The sequence below is a fragment of the Pan troglodytes genome, chromosome 16 (assembly GCF_028858775.2).
Source record: "Pan troglodytes isolate AG18354 chromosome 16, NHGRI_mPanTro3-v2.0_pri, whole genome shotgun sequence".
Lineage (NCBI taxonomy): Eukaryota > Metazoa > Chordata > Mammalia > Primates > Hominidae > Pan > Pan troglodytes.
In genome coordinates, this window is record NC_072414.2 from 57,293,382 (window position 1) to 57,304,115 (window position 10,734).

Below are 10,734 nucleotides of genomic sequence, written 5' to 3' on the forward strand. Positions count from 1 at the left end.
GATTGGTCCATTTTACAGAGAGCCGATTGGTCCGTTTTACAGAGAGCTGATTGGTCCGTTTTGACACGGTGCTGATTGGTGTGTTTACAATCCCTGAGCTAGACACAAAAGTTTTCCGTCCCCACTATATTAGCTAGATACAGAGTGTCCATTGGTGTATTTACAAACCCTGAGCTAGACACAGAGTGCTGATTGGTGCATTTACAAACCTTGAGCTAGATACAGAGTGCTGATTGGTGTATTTACAATCCCTTAGCTAGACATAAAGATTCTCCAAGTCCCCACCACACTCCGGAACCTAGCTGGCTTCGTCCAGTGGATCCTCCACTGGGGCCGTAGGTGGAGCTGCCTGCCAGTCCCGAGCCCTGTGCCGGCACTCCTCAGCCCTTGGGCGGTCTATGGGACTGGGCGCAGTGGAACAGGGGGCAGCACTCGTCAGTGGAGGCTCCAGCCGCGCAGGAGCCCACGGCGGGTGGGCAGGGTAGGCTCAGGCATTGCGGGCTGCAGGTCCCGAGCCCTGCCCTGTAGGGAGGCAGCTAAGGCCCGGCAAGAAATCCAGCGCAGCGCCGGTGGGCCGGCACTGCTGGGGGACCCGGCGCACCCTCCGCAGCTGCTGGCCCGGGTGCTAAGCCCCTTACTGTCTGGGGTCAGCGGAGCCAGCCAGCCGGCCGCTCCGAGTGCGGGGCCGCCAAGGCCATGCCCACCCGGAACTCTAGCTGGCCCGCAAGCCCCGTGCGCAGCCCCGGTTCCTGCGGTGTCTCTCCCTCCACACCTCCCCGCAGGCTGAGGGAGCCGGCTCCGGCCTCGGCCATCCCAGGAAGGGGCTCCCACAGTGCAGCAGCGGGCTGAAGGGCTCCTCAAGCGCGGCCAGAGTGGGCGCTGAGGCCGAGGAGGCACCGAGAGCGAGCGAGGGCTACGAGGGCTGCCAGCGCGCTGTCACCTCTCACCAACACTTTCAGAGGCAGGGGTGGGAGAATCCCCTGAGCCCACGAATTCGAGACCAGCATGGGCAACATGTCTTTCAACATAGGGAGACCCCCATCTCTACAAAAAATTAAAAAATAAAATTAGCCCAATGTGGTGGCTTGCAGACTCCAGTCCCAGATACTCGGGTGACTGAGGCAGGAGGTGCTTAAGCCCAGCAGTTTGAGGCTGCAGTGAGCTATGATTGCAGCCCTGCACTCCAGCCTGGGTGACAGAACCTGTATCAAAACAAAAACAAATAGGCATGGCTACAGTAACCTTCCAGCAGTCAAGAAGATGACCTTCAGCCAGTACCCCTATAGCAACCTCTGCAAGGGCTTGGGGGCCTTGCTCTCAGAACAGGGCTTTCATCTTACGAACAAGTTCCTGACCTACTTCCCCGGGAGGAGCACTGAGGATGGCCTCAAGCGAGTATTTCTGCGAGATCGCCCCCGCCCCCCCACTGACCCCTCGATGTTCCCCAAGTGGCCCGCAAAGAGTGAGCAGCAGTGTGTGAAGTGGAGCACCAGCACGCCCCCACCCGACCCGCGCCCCGCCAGGGAGGCCTGGGCTACAGCCAGCTGGGTGACGACCACGTGAAGGAGACTGGCTTCCACTTCACCATCACGAACCAGGGCGCCTCGGTCGCGGGCCCGGCTTCAGCCTCAAGTTCTGGCAAGGTCAGAGCCGACTCCAAGTCATGGGGAGGATTCAGCCGGGACCACGGGGCAGCTGCTACGGCTGAGCTGCCTTGAGTCTCAGAACTCCTCATCTTTATTTTGTGTTCCACATTTTGTTTTTGTATTTTGGTTTGTAAATTTGTAGAATTAAATCACATTTTCCTTGTGGGAAGGAAAAACCAAGCAAACAAACAAAACCAGATGGATGTTTGCTCACCAATGAGCCACATCAAAAGAAGCCGGTACAAAAGGCCACATGTTGTATGCTTCCTTTTATATGAAATGTCTGGAATGGGCCTATCAGAGACAGAAAGTAGATTAGTAGTTGCCAGAGGCTGGGTGAATGAGCAGGTGGGAAGTGACTTCTAATGGGTACTGTTTCATTTTTCGGAGTGGCAAAAACATTCTAACTGGGCGCGGTGGCTCACCTGTAATCTCAGCACTTTGGGAGGCCAAGGCGGGGAGATCACTTGAGGCTAGGAGTTCAAGACCAGCCTGGCCAACATGGTGAATCCCTGTCTCTACTAAAAATACAAAAATTATCTGGGCATGGTGGCAGGCGCCTATAGTCCCAGCTACTTGGGAGGCTGAGGCGGGAGAATCTCTTGAACCTGGAAGACGGATGTTGCAGTGAGCCGAGATTGCGCCACTGCACTCCAGCCTGGGGAGCAGAGCAAGACTCCGTCTCAAAAAAAAAAAAAAAAGAAAAACAATAACAGACCCAAAACAAAAAATTCTAAAATTATATTGTGGGGATGATTCTACAACTGTGAATATACTAAAAACCATTGAATTGTATACTCTATTTATTTATTTTGAGACGGAGTCTCGCTCTGTCGCTCAGGCTGGAGTGCAGTCGCACAATCTCGGCTCACTGCAAGCTCCGCCTCCCGAGTTCACGCCATTCTCCTGCCTCAGCCTCCCAAGTAGCTGGGACTGCAGGCGCCTGCCACCACGCCCGGCTAATTTTTTTGTATTTTTAGTAGAGACGGGGTTTCACTGTGTTAGCCAGGATGGTCTCGATCTCCTGACCTGGTGATCCGCCCACCTCGGCCTCCCAAAGTGCTGGGATTACAGGAGTGAGCCACCGCGCCCGGCCGAATGGTATACTTTAAATGGATGGATCGCTTGGCTTTTAAATTATATCCAGTAAATCTATTTTTTAAATGTATTAGACAAATTTAAATTACATGCATGTCAAATATGGTTGACTTGCTAGCAAAGGAGCAGCAAAGTGAAAAAAAGTGTTGGTTCAGAGAAGGTGTGAAAGTCGGGAAATGAAATGTTTACACCATCGGCTGTAAAAGTCTTAGAGCTGGCTGGGCGAGGTGGCTCAGGCCTGTAATCCCAATTCTTTGGGAGGCCGAGATGGGAGGATTGCTTGTGGCCAGTAATTCCAGACCAGCCTGCACTGCTTTCCTTTCACTGGTTGCCGAGTGAGCACATTCCTTAGAAAGGAATTCCCTGTAGGCTGGTGAGAGCCGACAGTGTAGCTCCGAGGGGGAGAGGACAGCACTATGTTTTTAAATTATTATTTTTTGTAGAGATGGCAGGTCTGGAACTCTGGGCGTCAGGCGATCCTTCCGCCTAGGATAAGGAGACACGAGGTCTGAAACTGGAATAGCAAGATTGCATCCCCAACAGCAGATTCCGGTCGGGCAGGAAACCTGAAACAGAGCGCTCAAGTTCCAATTTTAAACAGGACATTGCCAGGAATTCTCAAATGGCATGCAAAATTCAGTATATCCCCGGAGTGCACGGTTAAAAATAACATCAGAACGCCCCTGCGCCCACCACACAGTTTAAAAAAACGGAAATTGTCAAACTTTTTAAACCCCTGTGCGCCCTTCCCCAAGTCACATCTCTCGCTCCTCACCGAAGGGAGGAACCACTATTCTGAATTCTGTGTTAATCATTTACTTGCCAATTTTTTCTCTTTCAATTTAATAGCAGTCTTTATTTAAAAGAAATCAAACTCAGACGTACAAATACACAAAACAGATAAAACCCGAGTCTCTGACCAGGAAAGCGTTATTTTCCAGCCAGCCAGTCTTCGGCTTCGCCCCCTAACGGTGACATAAGGCACTCTGTGAAATGCTCTGTTCCGGAATCAAAAGATTGATCCGATTATTTGCATACCCATAATGCACTGCTCACAGTACAAATTTAAAAAGGCAAAATCAAACATTTTTATTCTAAGCATATTCTGTGAAAGTTAGACTTTTGTTTAAACAGTACTCTTAAAATTTTTTTCTAGGTATAGAACCTTGGCATTCACTAGTCACCATCAGTATACTAGGAGTTTCTGTTACCCGAGAAACGAGTTATGAAATTAACAAGCATACTCTGGTTTCTCTTCAGATCGTATAAATCTTTCGCCTTTTACTAAAGATTTCCGTGGAGAGGAACAACTCTGAGTCTTAAGCCAATTTTTTGAGGCCTTGCTCCGGCAAGGCTACACAAAGCTGTTGAAAAATTAGATTGAGTTCGTTTAGGTGTTTTTTACAGATACTGCTTAAGGATTATAACCCATATTTTAACACGGCGTTTTTCGCTTCAGTTGTTACATGATTTTCGGTTCTGCTTGTAAACGCTTATAGTCGCTCATGCGTTTAAACTTTGTGTAAGTGCAAGCGTTCTTTTTCTAGTGAAGCTCTTTCCAACAAGTTCGAAGTATTTACTTCAGTGTCATTAATGTGAAAGATTCTTAAAAGTGTTCTGGCTGGGCGCGGTGGCATATGCCGGTAACCCACTACATTGGGTAAACCAAGGTGGGCGGATCACTTGAGGTCCGGAGCTCGAGACCAGCCTGGGCCAACGTGGTGAAACCCACGTTGTACATTGTTTTCTTAGTCTTCTGAATCCTGTGTATATTTTGCATTTAGCACATTTCAATTAGGACTAGCTGCATTTCAAGCGCTCAATCGGCACACATGGCCAATGACTAATAATTGCCCTGTGCACCTCTGCTAGGTGTAAAACGTTTGAACAGAGCACAGTGTGTAGATCCGTTCTCCCTTCCTGTAGGTTTTGGGGTTTTGCCAGATTTTGGCCATTGGAACTCCTTGAACCTGTGCAAGGTTTTATTTCCTTAAAGTGTGGAATGGAATGGCTGGCTGGGTCTTAGGGCAGGTAGGTACCTGCATAATAATTTTTTCCCAAATTATGTACTTATTTGCATTTTCACAAATGGCCTATTATATTCCCATTGCTTCTCACCCTTACTGGCCTTGAAATGCTCAGAAGTTGCCGGGCGTGATGGCTTACCCCTGTAATCCCAGTACTTTAGGAGGCCAAGGCAGGCGGATCACCTGAGGTCAGGAGTTCGGACCAGCCTGCCCAAGATGGCAAAACCCCGTCTTTACTAAAAATATAAAAAATTAGCCGGGCGTGGTGGTGCCTATAATCCCAGCTACTCGGGAGGCTGAGGCAGAAGAATCGCTTGAACCTGGGAGGCAGAGGTTGCAATGAGCTGAGATCGTGCCACTGCACTCCAGCCCGGGCAACAAGAGTGAAGCTCCATCTCAAAAAAAATAAATAAATAAAATAAAAGAAATGCTCAGAAGTTAATCTTTGTCCGTCTGGTAGTTATGAAATTGTAACTTTTAGTGGTTTTTAAATGTTACTTTAGTTTTTGAGACAGGGTCTTGCTTTATCACACAGGCTGGAGTGCAGCGGCATGATATCCTCTCACTGCAGCTTCAACTTCCTGATCCAAGTGATCCCACCTCAGTCTCCCAAGCAGCTGGGACTGCAGGCGTGCACCACCACACTGGCTGATTTTTTTAAATTTTTATTTTGTTTTTATGCTTTTTGTAGAGACAGGATTTCTCCATGTTGCCCAGGCTGAGCTGCTCTGGATCTTCTGAACTCAAGTTATCCTCCCACCTCGACCTCCCAAAATGCTGGGATTGCAGGTGTGTGCCATTGTGCCTGGCTTTTTTTTTTTTTTTTTTCCTTTACAAATGTCTAATCTTCCAGCATTATAGTAATTTTAATGTACATCTCCCTAATTACTAATGAGGTTGAACATCTTTTCAAAGATTTTTTGGCCATTCATGGTTTCTCCTGTAAAATGCCTGTTTGTGCCTTTTGCCCATTTTTTTCTTAGATGGCGAATCTTTTTCTTAGTGGGTATAGTAGTTTTTTACACAGCTTCTAGACTTCAGAGACTTTAAATAGTAATTCTTTGTTGGTTATATGGTGCAATTACCTTCTCCCAGTTTACAGCTTCTCTTTTTGCTCTTATAGAGTCTCTTGGTGACTGGTTTTAATGTCAGCTTGATTTTTTTTCTTCATTCTCATTTGTACTTTTGTGTGTTTTGTTTAATAAACAACTCACCACCTCAAATTATTAAATAAATTCTGTATCTTTTTAAGTGATGTCTTTCATATTAAGTCCTTGATTCCTCTGGAATTGAATTTTTATGTATAGTGTGAAGTGTGAATCTGGTGTTATTTTTCCCCTGGAAATGATTGGCAATTGTCCAGCACTGTGTATTGACTTGGTACCTCCTTTCCCTAGGGATATGCAGTGACATGTGTCCATGGGTCTCTTTGTCTAAACTTGAGCCAATATTGCACATCCTAATTACTATGAGTTTATAATAAGACTTAAAATCTGGTGGGTGTCATCTCTCTACTTTGTTTTCTTTTTAATAGTAACTTGGCTAAACTTTCTTCTTCCAAAAATGTTTAGAATTGTCTTGTCAATTTCCATGAAAATCCCTATTGCGTCTGAATTAAATCTATAGATTGATTAGGGAGAATTGAATCTTTATCTTATTAATGGACATGATTTGTCTCTCCATATGTTTAGGTCTTCATTTTTTTTTTATTCTTTATTTTTTTGAGACAGTCTCACTCTGTCGCCCAGGCTGGAGTGCAGTGGTGCGATCTCGGCTCACGGCAACCTCTGCCTCCCAGGTTCAAGCGATTCTCCTGCCTCAACCTCCCAAGTAGCTGGGATTACAGGTGCCTGCCACCACGCCTAGCTAATTTTTGTATTTTTAGTAGAAACGGGGTTTCACCATGTTGGCCAGGATGGTATCGAACTCCTGACCTCGTGATTTGCCTGTCTCGGCCTCCCAAAATGCTGGGATTACAGGCGTGAGCCACCGTGCCCAGGTCTTCATTATCTTTCAGTAAAGTGTTATAATTTTTCTACTAAAAATCTCACACTTTTTATTAATTTCTAAAATAATATCTCCTAACTGTACACTGCGGTTGTATAAAAATTCAGTGAACCTGTATGGGATCTTACATCTGGCAACCTTACTTGATTTATTAACTCTAATCTATGTGTAGATTATTTTCAGTTTTCTACCTATATAATCTCATTATCTGGGGATTTTTTTCAATTTTTCCTTTCTAATATTTATAATTATTTTTATTTATTTATTTATTTTTGAGAAGGAGTCTTGCTCTGTCATCCAGGCTGCAGTGCAATGATGCAATCTTGGCTCACACAACCTCCGCCTCCCAGGTTCAAGTGATTCTCGTGCCTCAGCCTCTGGAGTAGCTGGGATTACAGGCGCACCCCATCATGCCCAACTAATTTTTGTATTTAAGTAGAGATGGGGTTTCACCATGTTGGCCAGGCTGGTCTCGAACTCCTGACCTCAAGTGATCTGCCCACTTCAGCCTCCCAAAGTGTTGGGATTACAGGCGTGAGCCACTGCGCACGGCCTTAATTCAGTTTTGGATGTAGGACTTTTCCTTTTTTTTCTTGAGACAGGGTCTCCCTCTATCAACCAGGCTGGAGTACAGTGGTGTAATCATGGCTGACTGCAGCTTCTACCTATCAGGCTCAAGTGATCCTCCTACTTCAGCTTCCTGAGTAGCTGGGACTACGGGCATGCACCACCATGCCCAGCTATTTGAATTTTTTTGTAGAGACAGTCTCACCATGTTGCCCAGGTTGGTCTCAAACTCCTGGATTCAAGCGATCCCACTGACTCAGCCTCCCAAAGTGCTGGCATTACAGGCGTGAGCCATCGTGCCCCACCCGGACTTTTCTTTCACATGTGAAACTGAGCCAGGAGTGGTGGCTGTAAACCCAGCTACTTAGGGGACCAAATTGGGAGGATCACTTGAGGCTGGGAGTTCGAGACCAGCCTGGGTTAAATAGTGAGACCCTGTCTCTAAAAGAATAATTTTTAAAAATGGTAAAATTGGCCAGGTGCAATGGCTCATGCCTATACTCCCAATACTTTGGGAGGCCAAGGCACATGGATTGCTTGTGGTCAGGAGTTTGAGACCAGCCTAGCTAACATGGTGAAACCCTGTCTCTACTAAAATACGAAAATTAGCTGGGCATGATGGTGTGTGCCTGTAATCCCAGCTACTCAGGAGGCTGAGGTGGGAGAATTGCTTGAACCTGGGAGGTGGAAGTTGCAGTGAGCCAAGATTCTGCCACTCTACTCTAGCCTGAGTGACAGAGGGAGACTCTCTCTCAAAAAGAAAAAGAAAAAAGTAGTTCGAGACCAGCTTGACCAACATGGTAAAACCCCATCTCTACTAAAAATACAAAAATTAGCTGGGTGTGGTGGTGGGCGCCTGTAGTCCAAACTACTTGGGAGGCGGAGGCAGGACAATCGCTTGAACCCAGGATGCAGAGGTTGCAGTGAGCTGAGATCACACCACTGCACACCAACCTGGGTAACAGAGTGAGGCTCTGTCTCAAAAATAAGTAAGTAAATAAATAAATAAGGCCGGGCACAGTGGCTCACACCTGTAATCCCAGCACTTTAGGAGGCCAAGGTGGGCGGATCACCTGAGGTCAGGAGTTCGAGACCAGCCTGACCAACATGGAGAAACCCCATCTCTACTAAAAATACAAAATTAGCTTGGTATGGTGGTGCATGCCTGTAATCCCAGCTATTCGGGAGGCTGAGGCAGGAGAATCGCTTGAACCCGGGAGGTGGAGGTTGCGGTGAGCAGAGATCGCGCCATTGCACTACAACCTGGGCAACAAGAGCAATACTCTGTTTCAAAAAACAAAAAAAGCCCAGGCGTGGTGGCTCATGCCTGTAATCCCAGAACTTTAGGAAGCCGAGGTGGGCGGATCATGAGGTCAGGAGATTGACACCAGCCTGGCCAACATGGTAAAACCCCATCTCTACTGAAAATACAAAAATTAGCTGGGTGTGGTGGCATATGCCTGTAGTCCCAGCTACTTGGGAAGCTGAGGCAGGAGAATTGCTTGAACCAGGGAGTCAGAGGTTGTAGTGAGCCGAGATCACGCCACTGCACTCCAGCCTGGCGACAGAGTGAGACTCTATCTGTAAATAAATAAATAAATAAAATGTAAAATTGACCACAAGGCAGACTGATTTCAGCTGAGTTACGATTTATTTGACAAATATTTATGGAGAAGCTTCTCTGCTGGGCCCTGGGCCTGGGCTTCTCTACTGGGCCTGGATATACAGGGGCAGTAAGAGCCTCACAGTGAACTCTAACACATTGCAGCAAGCAGGAAAATGAGGCGAAGGGTTGCAGAAGGAGAGAGGAGGGAGCAACTGCTTCTGCCCAAGAGAATCATGAAGACCTCATGGAGGTAACAGGGCCCTTGACACACTGAGAAATGGTCCAGGGAGAGGCACTGGGAGAGTGCGTCTCAGGCTGTGATGGACGGACTTCCTTCTGAGTTTTTGGTTGTCGTCTGTGGGGATCGAAGAGTCCCAGAGACTGTGCTCCTCCCGTGGCTAACACTAATTCACCGAGGAGCTATGCACATTCCTTCCCCTCTTCCCTCCATGCTGGGGGTGCCTCCAGGAGGCGAGAACACGCACCGGCCTTCCAGCTGAAAATCCAGGCCCCTCACCAAAATCAGGGCAGGCCAGCATCGGGAGCCTCCAGATGTAATGCACTGAAAAGGACACAGCTTGCCCTCTGAGCTGTTTACACCAAACATATCTGACTAAGTAGTCAGGAGGAAACATGAGACAAATCCACACTGTGGGTTACTCTGCAGGATAACTGGCCTTGTCCCTTTCAGAAGTGTCAGCACCATGGGAAACAAGAGCGGCTGGGGCTGCTCTGGAAAAGGGGGAGCAAAGAGATAGAGTCTCACTCTGTCACCCAGGCTGGAGTGCACTGGCGTGATCTTGGCTTACTGCAACCTCCGCCTCCTAGGTTCAAGCGATTCTCCTGTTTCAGCCTCCAGAGTAGCTGGGATCACAGGCATGTACCACCATCCTCCCGTGGCTAACACTAATTCACCTAGGAGCTATGCACACTCCTTCCCTTCTTCCCTCCCTACTGGGGGTAATTTTTGTATTTTAGTAGAGACAGGGTTTCACCATGTTGGCCATGCTGGTTTCGAAATCCTGACCTCAAGTAATTTGCCTGCCTCGGCCTTCCAAAGTGCTGGGATTACAAGTATGAGCCACTGCACCCAGCCTGAGGCCAACATGTTGTAACCCTGTCTCTTCTAAAAGTACAAAAATTAGCTGCGGGTGGTGGCAGGCACCTGTAACCCCAGCACTTTGGAAGGCAGATTGAGGCTGGAGGATCTCTTGAGTCCAGGAGTTCAAGACCCAGCTTGGGTAACCTGGTGAAACCAGTCTCTACAAAAAATTAGCCAGGCATGGTGGCAGGTACCTGTAATCCCAGTTACTTGGGAGGCTTAGGCGCGAGGATCGCTGGAGCCCCGGAGGTGGAGATTGCAGTAAGCTGAGAGATAATGCCACTGCACTCCAGCCTAGGTGACAGAGGGAGAACTGTCTCAAAAAAAAAAAAAAAGAAAAGAAATCAGGCCAGTGCATGGCTCATGCCTATAATCCCAGCACTTTGGGAGGCTGAGGCAGGCAGATCATGAGGTCAAGAGTTCAAGACCAGCCTGACCAACATGGTGAAACCCCGTCTCTACTAAAAATACAAAAATTAGCCAGGCGAGGTGGTGCCTGCCTGTAATCCCAGCTACTCAGGAGGGTGATGCAAGAGAATCACTTGAACCCAGGAGGCGGAGGTTGCAATGAGCCAAGATCGCGCCCCTGCACTCCAGCCTGGGCGACAGAGCGAGACTTCGTCTCAAAAAAAAAAAAAAAAAGAAAAAGAAAAAGAAAAGAAGTGGCTCACGCCTGTAATC

General features: G+C 47.7%; 1 non-coding gene across 1 annotated transcript; it reads left to right on the forward strand.

The window, feature by feature from the left end:
* Positions 1-3,984: 3,984 nt before the first annotated feature.
* LOC112205799 (U5 spliceosomal RNA) lies at positions 3,985-4,100 on the forward strand. The gene has a single exon (XR_002939881.1). It is a non-coding gene; the product is annotated as a U5 spliceosomal RNA (small nuclear RNA).
* Positions 4,101-10,734: the final 6,634 nt, after the last annotated feature.